General features: G+C 37.7%; 1 protein-coding gene, 1 long non-coding RNA gene and 3 other non-coding genes across 5 annotated transcripts in view; 2 read left to right on the top strand and 3 right to left on the bottom strand.

Moving 5' to 3' along the window:
- LOC134326271 (zinc finger protein 585A-like) overlaps positions 1–18,860 on the top strand; it is a 338,798-nt gene that overhangs the window by 315,753 nt on the left and 4,185 nt on the right. The gene's annotated exons all lie outside the window — the stretch shown is intronic.
- Positions 601–673, bottom strand: trnam-cau (transfer RNA methionine (anticodon CAU)). Its single transcript has one exon. It is a non-coding gene; the product is annotated as a tRNA-Met (tRNA).
- On the bottom strand, positions 927–999 carry trnam-cau (transfer RNA methionine (anticodon CAU)). Its single transcript has one exon. It is a non-coding gene; the product is annotated as a tRNA-Met (tRNA).
- trnam-cau (transfer RNA methionine (anticodon CAU)) lies at positions 1,251–1,323 on the bottom strand. The gene has a single exon. It is a non-coding gene; the product is annotated as a tRNA-Met (tRNA).
- On the top strand, positions 11,134–17,370 carry LOC134326834 (uncharacterized). The gene is made up of 3 exons (XR_010014594.1): positions 11,134–11,545; positions 12,077–12,195; positions 17,339–17,370. It is a non-coding gene; the product is annotated as an uncharacterized LOC134326834 (long non-coding RNA).

Genomic DNA, 18,860 nt, shown 5'->3' with positions numbered 1-18,860 from the left:
CTTAATTGGCCAGCAAACTTGCCTGACCTTAACCCCATAGAAAATCTATGGGGTATTGTGAAGAGGAAGATGCGATATGCCAGACCCAACAATTCAGAAGAGCTGAAGGCCACTATCAGAGCAACCTGGGCTCTCATAACACCTGAGCAGTGCCACAGACTGATGGACGCAGTGCCACAGACTGATGGACTCCATGCCACGCCGCATTGCTGCAGTAATCCAGGCAAAAGGAGCCCCAACTAAGTATTGAGTGCTGTACATGCTCATACTTTTCATGTTCATACTTTTCAGTTGGCCAACATTTCTAAAAATCCTTTTTTTGTATTGGTCGTAAGTAATATTCTAATTTTCTGAAATACTGAATTTGGTGGCTGACAGCAACGTGTTTAGACTGAATCTGGCAGTTTTTGTAGTTGTAGTTTAGATAATAAATTTAAATATTGAAATGCAGAATCTAAATCTAAGCATAAAAAAATTGAATCAAACTCACACCCTTCTGACTGTAAGTGTATGTTCACCACCTGTTCTATTTACAGTGCTGATGAAAGTCACTAAATGACATAAAACCAGTCTGCAACTAAACTGGTCCCTCAAAGGACTTGCCCCGTGTGAGGATCGAACTCACGACCTTCAGATTATGAGACTGACGCGCTACCTACTGCGCTAACGAGGCTGACAAAGATATGTGGAGACATCTGAATCCGACCATTTCATTGGCTGAAGTTTAGGCACAATATTGAAAAGCAGAATCTAAATGTAAGCATCAAGAACAAGATGAGAATCAAACTCACACCCTTCTGACTGTAAGTGTATGTTCACTACCTGTTCTATTTACAGTGCTGGTAAAAGTCACTAAATGACATGAAATCAGTCTGCTAACTGGGCTTAGATTAGGCACAGTAACTAAACTGGTCTCCAAAAGGCCTTGCCCCGTGTGAGGATAGAACTCACGACCTCCAGATTATGAGACTGACGCGCTACCTACTGCGCTAACGAGGCTCACAGCAACATGTCTAGACTGAATCTGGCAGTTTTTGTAGTTGTAGTTTAGATAATAAATTTAAATATTGAAATGCAGAATATAAATCTAATCATAAAAAAATGGAATCAAACTCACGCCCTTCTGACTAAGTGTATGTTCACCACCTGTTCTATTTACAGTGCTGATGAAAGTCACTAAATGACATGAAACCAGTCTGCTGACTGGGCTTAGATTAGGCACAGTAACTAAACTGGTACATCAAAGGCCTTGCCCCGTGTAAGGATCGAACTCACGACCTTCAGATTATGAGACTGACGCGCTACCGACTGCGCTAACGAGGCTGACAAAGACATGTGGAGACATCTGAATATAATATTAAATTGAATATAATATTGAAAAGCAGAATCTAAATCTAAGCATCAAAAACTGGATGAGAATCAAACTCTGACTTCTGACTGTAAGTGTATGTTCACCACCTGTTCTATTTACAGTGCTGATGAAAGTCACTAAATGACATTAAACCAGTCGGCTAACTGGGCTTAGATTAGGCACAGTAACTCAACTGGTCCCTCAAAGGCCTTGCCTTGAACTCACGACCTAAATGTAAGCATCAAGAACTGGATGAGAATCAAACTCACACCCTTCTGACTGTAAGAAGGCTCTCTAATTGTTCAATTTACAGTGTTGGGCTTAGATTAAGCTCAGCAACTAAACTGGTCCCTCAAAGGTCTTGCCCAGTGAGAGGATCAAACTCATGAACTAAATGTAAGCATCAAAAACTGGATGAGAATCAAACTCACACCCTTCTGTCTGTAAGTGTATGTTCACTACCTGTTTTTTTTTCCGTTAAAGCCGCACGTGATTGGTCAAGATGCGTGGTGACCAGAGCCGTAGATAGAGAGAGTTGCGACACTCCTTGATCTCGCCGCCACGCGGTCACGTGGTTCATGTAACCCTCCAATAGTTCCAAACAAACCCGGCGCTGTCATGTTCTTATATGGGACCGGCAGCAGTGAATGAAATATTAAACATTAAATAATAAACATTTGTACAATTTCTGGGTATTTTCACCTGCCTTTACATTTACTGCATCTGCTTTAATGTCAATTTGGTATATAAAGAGAAAGATTGATGTTTATAATGACTTGTTAATAGGTCGTTCTTGTTAACACACAGTACATTATATTAGCATACATTACATAATGCCATATCATTAAGTAGTAGAGACAATATACAGTACAGAGATTAGACAGTTTTTTTTGTTTTTTACATAAACTAACCCCCCTTCACTTTTCTGAGGATTCATAATAATAATCATTTTGGTTAAACACTAAGCCATGTGGCTGGATTCATAAGGTTTACCTGCACTGAATGAACAGATTCATAAACACATTACTGTACCAATACCTTTAACATTATAGTGCAGGTACATGAAATAGCATTCATTCATGTCTTATTTCATGAGTAAGTAATAATTGATTCCTACATGTAATACATGAATTAATTCATAATGAATATGCACAAGTTCATTTTGTCTAATGTAAGTGGTGGACAAGGTACACAAACCATGTAGTTGAGTTGAAGTAGAGATATCCAAGGTGAAATATTACTCCAGTAAAAGTAGTAATAAAAGTAAAATACTCTTTACCTCCACTAAAGTACTAAACTAAATTTACCTTCAAATGTACTTAAGAATGAAAGTAAAAGTATAATGATTTATTATGGCTCTAATGTTTTATTATCATTTCTGTAAAAAGACTCTTGATTAATCAACTTTTAATTAATCAATTTTAGGTGAAAAGACTCGTGTCAATAATTTAGCTTAGCTGACTAAGCTAAATTCAGTTATACCTATAAATTAAGATAAACATGTAACATTTAGTGCTGAGCAAATGCTAAACAATAACAGTATTAAGTATATTAATGACATCAAATTCATTATTTTTTTAAAACAAAGCAACAAACAGCTAAAAATGCTTGATAAGTAGTGGAAATGAATGGGGCTCTATGGGATGTTTGGAACTATACAGAGCTCCACAACCCGGAAGCTGCACAGAAAATATGTCCCGCCCCCTTTCCAACGGTTCCCTATGGGAGTGTCGCCACTCTGTTCTCTCTACCGCTCTGGTGGTGACGTTTGTGTGTTTACACTGAGCAGGAGGGGCGGGGTTACATACATACACACACACACACACACACACACACACACACGGACAGCGTGCACATGAACAGGAGGGAGTGAAAGAGAGAGAAAGACAGAGAGCACTTGATGAAGTTTTACATTGCGCTTTACGTAGCCAGACATTACACGCTGGAAAGGTGAGGAAAATGAGTGACAGGAAACAGTAAAGTTTGGACACGAGGAACCACTTTAACAGAGAAGTTCAGACCCACTGAGACCCACATCTTATACATGTCACTGTGTATTGTAGCAACATCTGTCCCCTCAGAGAGAATCTTTTCCAAAACAGGGCAGATCATAACAGAAAGGAGAAACAGGATCAACCCCTCAAAGATGAGCTGCTTGGTTTTTCTGAATGCCAATCTTCACTAAATACTTACAAATACCGTCACCTGGATGCTGATTTTCCTTTTGCACATTTTTATTTATATTTTGTTGAGTGATGCTTTGTTGATGTGTTCTTTCACTCTAGATGCAAATTTACAAGTAATATACACAATCAGACCTTTTGGTCTAATTGAGATGGGTCTTTGTTTTTGTATTTTAAATAATAAACATTTGATACAATGTTTTTTTTTTACATTACTAATTCATTTTACATGTAATTTGTTAATACATTAGTTCAAGCAACAAAGAAAATTTGTTTAAAGACTCAGCTCAGCTCAATGAGCTTGTTTGATTACTTTGATTTTCAATTTAAGATGGCAATAAGTAACTTAAATTTGGTAAACCTGTTAGGTTACAGTAAAGTACTCTGTTCTTGGTAATTACCTTTAATTGCAAGGGACTGAAGTTTATTTTATTTTTTTTTAAATGTACAAGAAAATGTGCATTGTTTTGCACTGTTTACACTTAAAAAAAAATCGTGAGAAAATTGAATCGTGAACTCAGTATCATGAATCGAATCAAATCGTGAGCAGAGTGTATCGTTACACCCCTAGTAACTAAACTGGTACATCAAAGGCTTAGATTAGGCACAGTAACTAAACTGGTACATCAAAGGCTTAGATTAGGCACAGTAACTAAACTGGTACATCAAAGGCTTATATTAGGCACAGTAACTAAACTGGTACATCAAAGGCTTAGATTAGGCACAGTAACTAAACTGGTACATCAAAGGCTTATAGGCACAGTAACTAAACTGGTACATCAAAGGCTTATATTAGGCACAGTAACTAAACTGGTACATCAAAGGCTTATATTAGGCACAGTAACTAAACTGGTACATCAAAGGCTTATACACTGTAAGCCCGGATAAGTTCAATCTACTTAAAAAATTTGAGGAAACCGGTTGCCTTAAAAAAGTTAAGTAATGTATAATGAAAACTTGAGTTAGCATAACTTAAAACATTAAGTTATTACACCTAAAAGGCAAGTTGATTAAACTTTCTTTTTTTTGTTATACCAACTGCTTTTCCCAATAATTCTACTTAATATCTTGAGCTCAATGGAAAAAACTATAGATTTTTTCTTAGTTTTCATGTTAATTACATTTTAAATATGAATTACAAATGTTTATAGAGAAACAGACACAATTATAAAATTATTTTTCTTTATTTCACTTTCACTAGAAGTATTTACTTAAAATACAACATGTCAAGAAGACATCTTAAAAACTGTACAAACTGTATATAAAGTTCTGATGAAACACAAACAGCTCCTCACAGTAACCATGAACCTGTAAAACAACACAAAGAAACAAGAAACAGAAGTATTAAAATCAACATTAATAGCATTAATTTAAGGATTAAAATAAAGCAGGCCAGCACACTCTTTGCTTCGTATAAAGGCTAGCATGCTAACATGCTAGCATGTAGCCTAAATACGGCAAATAAAGCAGCGCTGTTTGATTATTTATTTAGTGTCAACATTAAGATCATTTATTTTAAACAAAATTGTTAAGTAAAGTACAACACTTACCAAAATTAGACTGAAGATGAAAAAGCCCCATCAGACTGGTGTACATGCTACTCAAAAATAGCATAATGAGGAAGAAAATGTTTGTCCACTTAGTTTAACAAAGGTTCCACTTCACAAAAGACATTTCAGGAAGACAAGTTTACTTTTGTAAAAAGCCTTCAATGAAAAGTAAAAAGTAATTTGCAACAACAGGTTTCAAAAGTTAAAACAAATGGCTGCCTGATTCACCAACAGCAAGCTGAAAAAAGGCGGACTTACATGTAAATGGTGGCGTTTTTCTGTTTTATTACCTTAACTTAACTTTTTTAAGTTAATCTGATAGAAAAGTAATTTTTTTGGTTTAGTAAACTTAAATCTTTTAGCACATTTAAATGTGTACTCAAATTAGTACAATGTACTCTGCATTTTATAGTAGAGCAAAAAAACTTAAATAATTTATGTATGTTGTACTAAAAATGAATAAATATAATATAAATATAAATATAAATATAAAGTCCGGGCTTACAGTGTATTAGGCACAGTAACTAAACTGGTACATCAAAGGCTTATATTAGGCACAGTAACTAAACTGGTACATCAAAGGCTTATATTAGGCACAGTAACTAAACTGGTACATCAAAGGCTTAGATTAGGCACAGTAACTAAACTGGTACATCAAAGGCTTATATTAGGCACAGTAACTAAACTGGTACATCAAAGGCTTAGATTAGGCACAGTAACTAAACTGGTACATCAAAGGCTTATATTAGGCACAGTAACTAAACTGGTACATCAAAGGCTTATATTAGGCACAGTAACTAAACTGGTACATCAAAGGCTTATATTAGGCACAGTAACTAAACTGGTACATCAAAGGCTTAGATTAGGCACAGTAACTAAACTGGTACATCAAAGGCTTATATTAGGCACAGTAACTAAACTGGTACATCAAAGGCTTAGATTAGGCACAGTAACTAAACTGGTACATCAAAGGCTTAGATTAGGCACAGTAACTAAACTGGTACATCAAAGGCTTATATTAGGCACAGTAACTAAACTGGTACATCAAAGGCTTATATTAGGCACAGTAACTAAACTGGTACATCAAAGGCTTAGATTAGGCACAGTAACTAAACTGGTACATCAAAGGCTTATATTAGGCACAGTAACTAAACTGGTACATCAAAGGCTTAGATTAGGCACAGTAACTAAACTGGTACATCAAAGGCTTATATTAGGCACAGTAACTAAACTGGTACATCAAAGGCTTATATTAGGCACAGTAACTAAACTGGTACATCAAAGGCTTATATTAGGCACAGTAACTAAACTGGTACATCAAAGGCTTATATTAGGCACAGTAACTAAACTGGTACATCAAAGGCTTATATTAGGCACAGTAACTAAACTGGCACATCAAAGCTCTTGCCCAGTGAGAGGATCGAACTCATGACCTAAATGTAAGCATCAAGAACTGGATGAGAATCAAATAGGGCTGCACGATATATCGTTTCAGCATCGTCATCGCGATGTGTGCAGGCGCAATAGTCACATCGCAGGACGTGCGATGTCACTTCATGCGAATTAAATCAAATACGTCATGCTACAACTTTTTTGCTGCTTGACACAAAATGAAAATTCACACCGTTCTCATTTTCCATATAATATCTACCAGTGTGTTCGAAAACCTAGTTGCCTCAGTAGAGAGGATTCTAATAAGTCTTCGACTTATAAGGCAGGTTATTCGGATGCGCTACTTAGCGATTCCATCGGGTTTCGCATTTAGCAATTAGCATTTTGCCATTAAAACTAATGGAATGAGGTGGAACAGCGCTAACATGTCAATATAACATCTGGATTTGTGTACAGATAACTGTTACATTTGCTGACAAGCCCAAACTTGCAAATAAAAACACTCGTTAAAAATCTATAATTATTTATTTACGTTTGAAAATAACTTCCTGTCTGCACCGTCAGCCATGTTTATTTTTCTGTGAGAGAGGAGATGCCGCAATGAATTCTGGGATTGCCTTCATCACTAAGGACGCTTCCGATTCTCACTCGTTCTTGAGTAAAAATAACGTTGAAATATTAAGATGCCTCAGTAGTGAGCTTAGTAAGGCATCTGGGATTTCGAAAAGGTGTATAGCTGCTCTTTTGTTTGTATAGTTTTTTTTTTTTTTAAATAATGTTTACTACTTGAAGAGGATTTGATTGTAAAATAAAATATTAAATGATCCATTTTGTCAATCTTGTTAATTCCCTCATGTGATATTGAAGCTTTCTTAGTTTAATGCTCAGTTTCAACCGAGTACAAAGATGTAGCTTGTCATAATCTCTTGTATCACTTGTAGGCACCACCATTTTTCACAGATGAGCCCCTTATTTAGAGTAAGATACATGCATTATTAAACTATTTAAATTAATCATGTTGATGCAAGATATTATTTCTCATTACTTTAAAATCAAGTTATTGATATCAAGTTTTATCATGTCACAAATTGTAATGCCAGCTACATTTTTATTGCCATAATTTAAAGATATTTTGTAACTCTGAAGCAATTGCATTACGTTCATGGTACCATAGTCAAGTCCATGGTACCATAGTTAACTTGCTTTATAAAAATTAACTCCATTCAAATGTATCATAGAAATGTTAAGTGTACATCTATTAATACAAATATACTAATAAAATAAATGTAAAAATTCATAAAGGCAGAGTCAGAAATGTTGTATTAAATTGCTTTAGTCAGTTTGCTTTGTAAAACTTGAAGAACGTGCACAAACTTTACCATAAACTTAGTTCCCATAAACCAGTTTCACATCAAAACAAATACTGAACACTGTAAACCCTGCAGCAGTGTATTCAAACACAAATGCACAATGTAAACCATCATAGTGGATTCACAATGAAAAAGCATTAACATAAGTCAGCGTTTCTCAAAGTGTGGGGCGCGTCCGACTGAAATATAGTGCGGAACCAATGTTCTAACATCGGCATTTTTTTTTACGGTGGACCATAAACAAACCGTGTTTTCAGGTGTGTCAGTATTCATTCTAACAGAGAGTCTAGATCAGGAGCGCTCGATCACACACAGTACACGCTGGTACAGCGCTGCTCATACACACAGCACAGCGGGACTGACATGACATGTGGCCACTGTTTAGTTTTTGTTACCATGACTACGCCTCAGCCCACCTAAAGCAGTGCTAATCTACAGGGTGGGTCATACGTTTCCATACATAGGAAAAATATATATATTTTTATAAAAAACATTTTTATTTATATAATATGCTCTACATGGCTGCCATCGCTTTGAAAACATTTTAATTCGTTGCTCTTTATTCAAACGCATTTTTTAGGGTATCTGAAATATAAAAACTAAATTTAGAAAAAAAAAAAAGCATATGTATGGAAACTTATGGCCCACCCTGTGTTTCAGATACCCTAAAAATGAGTTTAAATAAAGAGCAATCATGTCATGTAGAGCATATTATATAAATGAAAATGTTTTATTTTCTTTTATAAAAAAACAATGTTTATTTTTTCTATGTATAGAACCTTTGGTGAGCCGCTGATGCTCAAGCAGTTTTTCAGGTGATCATCAGTAAGCAAATCATCAGAATAAGGTCAGTGTGATTCAGTCACTTGCTCTGTAAAGCTGAATATCAATACACTGAAGCGCATTTAAAAAGCTTCAAAGCTTTTTTTTTAACCATAATGAGTCCAACCTTAAAAAGTAGATCATGATGACCTGTAGACTGAAACAGTAGATCTCAAGCCATGAAAGTGTGTAAACCCCTGGTCTAGATTTACAGAACAGAGAGGTATTTCACAGGGATAAAAAGAAAAACAGCCACTAATACAGTGATAAGACTTAAACTCTCACAAATTAGTTTTTTAGGCACATATTCAACTTTGTTATCTTTTTTTGTAAAGTGTTTGCAAATTTTATTTCATTTTTTAATTTTTGAAATAGCAGACTGATTGAAGTTATTTCAACACAGTTAAAATCGGCCTATTTTGTCAGTTTTTTTTTTTTTTTTTTTTTTTTTTGAGGGGGGGGGGGGGGGGGGGTGACAGATTTTCATTTTCCAAAGGGGGGGCATGACAGAAAAAGTTTGAGAACCACTGACATAAGTGTTACATCCCGTAGTGATCTATGGGTGATGGGGATGTAACATAATACTACTACAATAATGAAATAATGAGGAGGAAACAATCTTTCCAAAACACACAATTTATTTATAAAATTTCTAAATAACAATGAAAACAACAACAAAGAGAAATCCAGCTCTAAGCAAATCTTTAAAGAAAAGAATGAAATGGACGAGACTAATAACAGAGAAAAATATTAAATAAAGCAACACACTTAACCTAAAGAAAACACACACACACACACACACTCACACTCACACACACACACACACACACACACACTCACACACACCCACACACCCTCAAAAACAGAGCTTAGTGTCACAACTTTTAATGTAACCTCAATATCACTTTGAAACACACGAGTAAGCTCAGCCGATGCCAAGCGTGCAGACGACGACGCCCCACGATGCCGTTACAGAAAAAAGTAATGACATTACTGTAATGTGTTACTTTGTACCGTGTTACCCCCAACACTGCACACTGTAGTCCTCTCTAAATCTAGCTGAGAGATTCAGGGCTAATGGAGGTTTATTACCGCTGAGCTGCTGTTCTACTCCAGTCCAGTTGGTGGCGCTGGTGCGTCTTAAGTTGTTCTGCCATCCGCCATTAACCATCATAAGAAGAACAAGAAGCTGCTGTGTTTGTACTGTAGAGCCTCATCTGTAAGTAAAATAGGTATTTATTTATAACCCTTATATTTAATTATAACTACATTCTAATTCATAATAAAACTAGAGTTCATAATAAAACATCACTGTGAGGATTTGAGGAAATTTAACTCCACTTCCATTTAAACACACAAACTATTAGCTGCTCCGCTAACTGTTAGCATCACACAAGATTCAGTACTGATGAACCGATTCATTTGAACCGACCCAGCAAAATGAATCAATTGAGCGGAACTGATTGAGTTTCTTCATGATTAAATCTCACATTTTTAAATAAACACGTGATATTTTTAAACTTTGTTTATAGTGGAACTTTGTTTACAGTGGAACTTTGTTTACAGTGGAACTTTGTTTACAGGTGGTTTGTAGAGTTTTATAGTCACAGTCAGGCAGGGCTGGACTGGGAACAAAATTCAGCCCTGGACTTTTTTCTTCACCAGCCCACTACAAGCACATTGCGCCACACATATCACCCCCTACTCAAATGTTAGATGATTGATATTAATAGTTTTCATCTATCTTACCACTAAAGTTATTAACTCACTATAATAAAAATTAAAATAATAAAAACATAACTACAAACAATTATATATATTTCCAACTTTCCTTTGGGATTAATAGTTCTATCCATCTATCACACACATAAAATTTACAATTTCTTAAATGGTTCTATTGGATTTCCCCATCCTGTTTCATTAAACCGCAAGAAATAAAATTAAACCTTTCTTTCATTTAATCTTTAACACTGGTAAATATGCTTTTTTCGCACTTTTATTCACACGTGATTCACGTTTGTTCCAAATTAGTGCATTGCTCCGATGAGCAAAGAAATAATGTTGACAAGGGAAATTAACCATGTGAGCTATGCACATAATCACTCTAAAAAATGTCCTGAACAGCTGCATTTTCCTTTCTGTATTATAGAGGACAAGATAGTGTTTACTTTTTCTGAAGAGCAGAGACTAATGGTACCATCTCAAATTATATCCACCTCCCTATGTAGTGCACTTGGACATGACATCATAGAACTTTTACAAAAATCGTCCTTAAAACGGCTGCTTTAAAGCCCCTGATATCCAACAGTAGCTTAGATAACTACTTATTAATCATTCAGTGACTGTTAAAAGAAATGTTTTGTACTGTTAGAAATGTTTTGTACTGTTAGGCAGTACCCTAAGTAGGGCATAGGCGACATTTGAGATGGGCCCACAGTCTCTTCTTAAATGGCGTTACTAACGAAGCCGAGTCACTGAACGCTAACTTTTCCTTTTCTGCTCTTTGGCTATGCTGTAGTTCCTCACTGCCAAACAGGTTGTCCAGTTTCCTGCACTTTTCTGCATCTGCTTGCAGCTTTTTCTGTTTTTCATCACGGGCTTTTTCTGCTTACGCTTTTTCGACCCTTTCTCCATCTCGCACTCATTCTGGTGGTTGTGATTACGGTTTATCCTGGGGGAGGGACATTTCTGTGATTGGCCAATGGATATGCAGTGAGAATACTGTGGTGGGCCAATGCACACTTCAGGATTATTATTCAGGAATATTAAAACAGAATTTAGTTTTCACTCTCTCAGCGGCCCACATACAGAGCGGCCCACCGGGAAAACTCCCGACCCTCCCGATGGCCAGTCCATCCCTGCAGTCAGGTGAAAAGTGTAAGCGAGCGTCTGTAATTGTTTACTGCGTGTCTAAACCATGTATTACGGTATCCGAAGCGTTAAAGAGGGTAAAACTGCTGTTTACAGTTTATTAAACATTATTTACAGTGTTCTGATGCACAAAATCCACTCAATTCAAGATTTCTGTTATTAATGAAATACATTTCAGACATTTTTACTGGACGAATTTGTTGTGATCGGATCTCAAACTCATGTGAAGTGTTTATTCGGTTGTGTTAATACCACTTTTTGAAGAGCAATAAAATAAGCAAATCAAATTGTTATTAAATGTCACCCCTATGATCATGAAGAACATTTACTCTAGTGCTCATCTTGTGATTTTGAGATCATTTTACTGTAATAAATAATGTGATGGCAAATTTAAGCAAACTTAAGCAAAGTGTCAATTTGGTTGTGTACAGACCAGCTTCAGTTCATAACAATAACAACAGCCAGTTACAACAGTCTAAAAATGTTCCTTTAATTATGAATACAGCACATCTATCTATCTGTCTGTCTATCTGTTAGAGCTTTAATAATGCAGTCAACAGAAGAGGGACACGTCACCCCTGTGGATCTACAAAATGAAGAATTCCAGAAGAAAATAATACAAAAGGAGGAGGATGAAGATGATGATGATTTCTTCTGTAAGTAAATATGAAGCATGATACAGTGCAGTGTGGTACAGTACAGTATGATACAGTACAGTGTGGTACAGTACAGTATGGTACAGTACAGTGTGGTACAGTACAGTATGGTACAGTACAGTGTGGTACAGTACAGTATGATACAGTACAGTGTGGTACAGTACAGTATGGTACAGTACAGTGTGGTACAGTACAGTGTGGTACAGTACAGTGTGGTACAGTGCAGTGTGGTACAGTACAGTGTGGTACAGTACAGTATGACACAGTACAGTGTGGTACAGTACAGTATGGTACAGTACAGTATGGTACAGTACAGTGTGGTACAGTACAGTGTGGTACAGTACATTGAGGTACAGCACAGTGTGGTACAGTACATTGAGGTACAGTACAGTGTGGTACAGTACAGTGTGGTACAGTACAGTGTGGTACAGTGCAGTGTGGTACAGTACAGTGTGGTACAGTACAGTGTGGTACAGTACAGTATGGTACAGTACATTGAGGTACAGTACATTGAGGTACAGTACAGTATGGTACAGTACAGTGTGGTACAGTGCAGTGTGGTACAGTACAGTGTGGTACAGTACAGTGTGGTACAGTACAGTATGGTACAGTACATTGAGGTACAGTACATTGAGGTACAGTACAGTATGGTACAGTACATTGAGGTACAGTACAGTGTGGTACAGTACAGTGTGGTACAGTACAGTATGGTACAGTACAGTGTGGTACAGTACAGTGTGGTACAGTACAGTGTGGTACAGTACAGTGTGGTACAGTGCAGTGTGGTACAGTACAGTATGGTACAGTACAGTGTGGTACAGTACAGTGTGGTACAGTACAGTGTGGTACAGTGCAGTGTGGTACAGTACAGTGTGGTACAGTACAGTATGGTACAGTACATTGAGGTACAGTACATTGAGGTACAGTACAGTATGGTACAGTACAGTGTGGTACAGTGCAGTGTGGTACAGTACAGTGTGGTACAGTACAGTGTGGTACAGTACAGTATGGTACAGTACATTGAGGTACAGTACATTGAGGTACAGTACAGTATGGTACAGTACATTGAGGTACAGTACAGTGTGGTACAGTACAGTGTGGTACAGTACAGTATGGTACAGTACAGTGTGGTACAGTACAGTATGGTACAGTACAGTGTGGTACAGTACAGTATGGTACAGTACAGTATGGTACAGTACAGTGTGGTACAGTACAGTGTGGTACAGTACAGTATGGTACAGTGTGGTACAGTACATTGAGGTACAGTAGTCAAGTCAAGTCAAGTCAACTTTATTTATATAGCGCTTTTTACAATAGACATTGTCACAAAGCAACTTTACAAAATCCATGACCAATAGATACAAAAACCCCTGTTGAGCAAGCCGAGGGCGACTGTGGCAAGGAAAAACTCCCTGAAAATTACAGGAAGAAACCTTGAGAGGAACCAGACTCAGCAGGGCCCATCCTTCTTGGGTGGTCTGGAGGAAACTTTAAATAAATACATAATTTACACAAAGCATATAAACACAGAATTAAATGAACTAAAAGTTATAACTGGTAATAAATAGATAAATAATCTTCAATAAAGTCTGTAGTGATTTCTTGTCAATCTTGGTGGAAATTACTCCAGACCCGTCACATCCGGCAGGAGCAGCATCGTTGTCACGGCAGTCTCGACTTTTAATCCTTAACCTCGGCGGGTAAACAGGTTTCCATCAGAATGCCCTTGGAGTAAAACAACAAAGAATGTAGTTAATAATGTACAATGCTAGTTGAGTAAAACAGTTTTACAGAGAGTTTTAGACTCCGGCAGCCCTAATTATTACAGCATAACTAAAAGGGAGAGCGAGCAGGTAATAAGGTCATGAAGGCTTTCACAGGACATCAGCGCCCATCTCCCCACCGTCATCAAACCTGAGTGATCAGATAAGAGAGGCAGAACGACAGCAACCCAACATCCCTGATCACCACAAGTTTCTATGACCAAGAACCCCCAAGCTCTGCGCCTTTGTCTATATTACTCAAAAGCTTGAGAAAATAAATATGTTTTCAGTCTAGACTTAAACATTGAGACTGTGTCCGAATCCCGAACAGAGGCAGGAAGATTATTCCAAAGTTGTGGAGCTTTGTAAGAAAATGCTCTTCCACCAGCCGTGATCTTTTTAATTTTAGGAACTATAAGTAACCCTGCATCTTGTGAACGAAGTGGACGCGCTGGATTATAGTGATTAATAAGTTCACTCAGATACTGTGGAGCCAGACCATGTAGCGCTTTATAGGTTAGTAAAATTATTTTGTATTCAATGCGGAATTTAACTGGCAGCCAGTGTAGAGACGATAGAACTGGACTAATATGATCAAATTTTCTAGTTCTAGTTAGCACTCGAGCTGCTGCATTTTGAACTAACTGGAGTTTGTTTATGGATCTACCAGAGCATCCAATTAGAAGAGCATTACAATAATCTAACCGAGAAGTTATAAACGCATGGATCAGTTTTTCGGCGTCATTAGCAGATAGTATATTTCTTATTTTAGAGATATTACGCAAATGATAGAAAGCAACTCTAGTAATATTATTAATGTGTGTATCAAAGGAAAGATCTGAATCTAGTGTGACACCTAAGTTTTTTACATCTGGGCTGGGAGTAACAGAGAAAGTGTTTAGGTTTAGCACCAGGTTAGACAACTTGTCTCTTGCAGCTTTAGAGCCAACAAGTAAAACCTCAGTTTTATCTGAATTAAGTAAAAGAAAATTACACGACATCCAGTTTTTTATGTCATTTACACAATCTTCTATCTTACTGATTGTGTCGGTATCATTTGGTTTGGCTGATATATACAGCTGAGAGTCATCTGCATAGCAGTGAAATTTTATGCCATGTTTATGAATAATTTCACCTAGTGGAAGCATATAGAGTGTAAATAATAGGGGTCCCAGTACCGACCCCTGTGGAACACCACACTTTACTTTTGTAGTTTCTGAGCATTTATTATTTACATAAACAAATTGCGAGCGGTCAGTCAAATATGAATGAAACCAAGAGAGTGCGAGTCCTTTAACAGATAGATTAATAGAACAAGAAAAGAGACACATCCATTATCAGAAGACATTAACAACTCGTTAACTACTCTAATTAATGCAGTTTCGGTACTATGGTTGGGTCTAAATCCTGATTGAAATTTTTCATGAATACAATTTTCATTCAAATAAGAACATAATTGTTTGGAAACAACTTTTTCTAATATCTTTGAGACAAAAGGAAGGTTTGAAATTGGCCTATAATTAGATAAAACATGTGGATCAAGATTAGGTTTTTTAATCAGGGGTTTAATAACAGCACTTTTAAACAATTTAGGTACATACCCAAGGCTAAGGGATGCATTGATTAATGTAAGCAGGGGCTCTACAATAGCTGGGAGTAAATCTTTAAGTAAACGAGTTGGAACAGGATCAAGTATACACGATGATGACTTTGATGATTTAATCAACACAGTTAGTTCATTTTGGGAGATTGGATTAAAGGAATTTAGTTGGATTAACTCGTTACTATTATCACCAATGCTGCTCGGAGTGAGTCCATACTTAACATTGGCAAGTGACACACTTTGACTCAGAAGTCGTAATTTTTCTATCTTGTCATTAAAGAATTTAAAAAAATCATCGCTGGTACAGTCAGGCGGTATATTAGATTCAGTTTCATTGATGTACAGTACAGTGTGGTACAGTACAGTGTGGTACAGTACAGTGTGGTACAGTACATTGAGGTACAGTACAGTGTGGTACAGTACAGTATGGTACAGTACAGTATGGTACAGTACAGTGTGGTACAGTACAGTATGGTACAGTACAGTGTGGTACAGTATACAGTAGTATGGTACAGTACAGTGTGGTACAGTACAGTGTGGTACAGTACAGTGTGGTACAGTACAGTATGATACAGTACATTGTGGTACAGTACATTGAGGTACAGTACAGTGTGGTACAGTACAGTATGGTACAGTACATTGAGGTACAGTACAGTATGGTACAGTACAGTATGGTATGGTACAGTACAGTATGGTACAGTACAGTATGGTACAGTACAGTGTGGTACAGTACAGTATGGTACAGTACAGTATGGTACAGTACAGTGTGGTACAGTACAGTATGGTACAGTACATTGTGGTACAGTACAGTGTGGTACAGTACAGTATGGTACAGTACAGTACAGTGTGGCACAGTACAGTGTGGTACAGTACAGTATGGTACAGTACAGTGTGGTACAGTACAGTATGATACAGTACAGTATGGTACAGTACAGTGTGGTACAGTACAGTATGGTACAGTACATTGTGGTACAGTACAGTGTGGTACAGTACAGTGTGGTACAGTACAGTATGTTACAGTACAGTGTGGTACAGTACAGTATGGTACAGTACAGTGTGGTACAGTACAGTGTGGTACAGTATGGTACAGTATGGTACAGTTCAGTATGGTACAGTACAGTGTGGTACAGTACAGTGTGGTACAGTACAGTGTGGTACAGTACAGTATGGTACAGTACAGTGTGGTACAGTGTGGTACAGTACAGTATGGTACAGTACGGTACAGTATGGTACAGTACAGTGTGGTACAGTACAGTGTGGTACAGTACAGTATGGTACAGTGTGGTACAGTACAGTGTGGTACAGTACAGTATGGTACAGTACAGTGTGGTACAGTACAGTATGGTACAGTACAGTATGGTACAGTACAGTGTGGTACAGTACAGTATGGTACAGTACAGTGTGGTACAGTACAGTATGGTACAGTACAGTGTGGTACAGTACAGTGTGGTATGGTACAGTACAGTATGGTACAGTACAGTGTGGTACAGTACAGTGTGGTACAGTACAGTATGGTACAGTACAGTATGGTACAGTACAGTGTGGTACAGTACAGTATGGTACAGTACAGTTAGTATTGGAGTCACTAATCAGTAATAAGAGAAAGTGGATAGTGGGATTAGAACCTGTACTGTACCGTACTGTCCTGTGCTGCTACACTCCAGTCTGGATTTGAGTTTTAATCTAACTAGGATTTATTTGTGATTGGAAATCAAACCCACAACCTTCAGTTTCCTCCAGTTGTTGAGTTTCTTCTTCTCATATTGATGAATTTCAGGTGAAGTCACTTTAATCCCTCCAGAACTTGTTGCTTCTGTGGAACTGCTCTTCTCAGAGGACCAACAGTGTGGAGGTTTCCAGATGAAGCCTGTGAAGAAGGAAGAACCTGAAGATACAGATGAACTCAGTAAGACTATATTTTGAATATTGTTGTGATCTAGGGTTCAGATTGTAGATTTTAGTGCATAAGTGAGCAGGTGAGTGAAATGAGGAGACAGAAGTAAAGAATATTAAACAGATCATGCTGACTGTACAGTGTGTAGACTAGTATATAATTACAGAGTAATGCCAGGTGAATACAAGTGGCTGAATGATTGGGTAATGAATGAGAATAAATAAAGTCGAGTATATAAGCTGATATATTTAATATATACATGATTGTTTGTGCTGATGGTCCTGGAGAGATGAGTCTGCAGCTTCCGTCCAGATCTTAACTGTCCTTATTGTGGGTATCAGACGTCTGATGACTGGGGTGTACTTGGGGAGCAGGAACAAGGACAGGTGATGAGACTGACCCAGGTGGGGGAGGGGTGGAGCTTCTGATGAAACTTTGGAAATCCAGATCTTAAACTGCAGTGATTAAAGTCTCCAGAAACAATAAAGACTCCATCTGGGTTCACAAAGGTCTTTTATAGCTGCGTTAGCATTAGCATCTGGAGGGATATAAACTGCAGCAGTAACAATGCATGAAACCTCTGGTGGTTATAATACCTGGTTATAAAGGGTCTACACGTTATAACCAGGTATTCCAGGTCAGCAGAGCAGTAGGTATTAACTATGACAGAGTCCATGCAGCAGGTTTTGTTTACATAAAGGCAAACACCACCACAGAAACTCTTCATCAGTTCCACCACGCTGTGGTTTAGCTGCAGTCCATGATCCTCTTCTGTATCAGGGTCCAGATTTTTATTTTCTCATGGCATATTGGCAAGGAAGATACAAGGTAGTTTTAGCTTAGCGTGCTATCCTCCACATTTACCCTGTTTTGGCTCTTCCTGTTGGGATGAACAGCTCGCTTGGACGCGGTGTTCTGCTCACCTCTGGAAGTAGCCGGTTGAACTTGAATGGACGGTCCAAAACAACACTTAAAGCGGTATAAATGAATGTCCATCAGCGTCTGTCTGTCATATGTGTAGTTCACTCGAGTGATTCAAGTGAAAACGCAGTAAATTGGCAAATAAATAAACACTAGATCACTAAGCCTGGTGAGACGCTCGGGTGCATGCGCCGCCATCTTTCCCAAAGGTGGAAACATGTATTGTGGTCAGATGAATCAGCATTTCAGGTCCTTTTATGGTAAAATGGACAGCATGTGATCCGGACCAAAGACGAAAAGGATCCAGACTGTTATCAGCAACATGTGCTGCCTTCAAGACGTCGTCTTTTCCAGGGATGTCCAGCATTTTTTAACAAGACGATTAAAACCACCTGCTGCACACATTACAAAGGTGTGGTTGAGGAATAAGAGGGTACGGGTACTGGACTGGCCTGCCTGCTGTCCTGACCTGTCCCCAATAAAG

Source organism: Trichomycterus rosablanca, chromosome 14, assembly GCF_030014385.1.
Source record: "Trichomycterus rosablanca isolate fTriRos1 chromosome 14, fTriRos1.hap1, whole genome shotgun sequence".
Lineage (NCBI taxonomy): Eukaryota > Metazoa > Chordata > Actinopteri > Siluriformes > Trichomycteridae > Trichomycterus > Trichomycterus rosablanca.
Note: the sequence above shows the minus strand (reverse complement) of the source record. Positions and strands in the feature narration are given on the sequence as shown.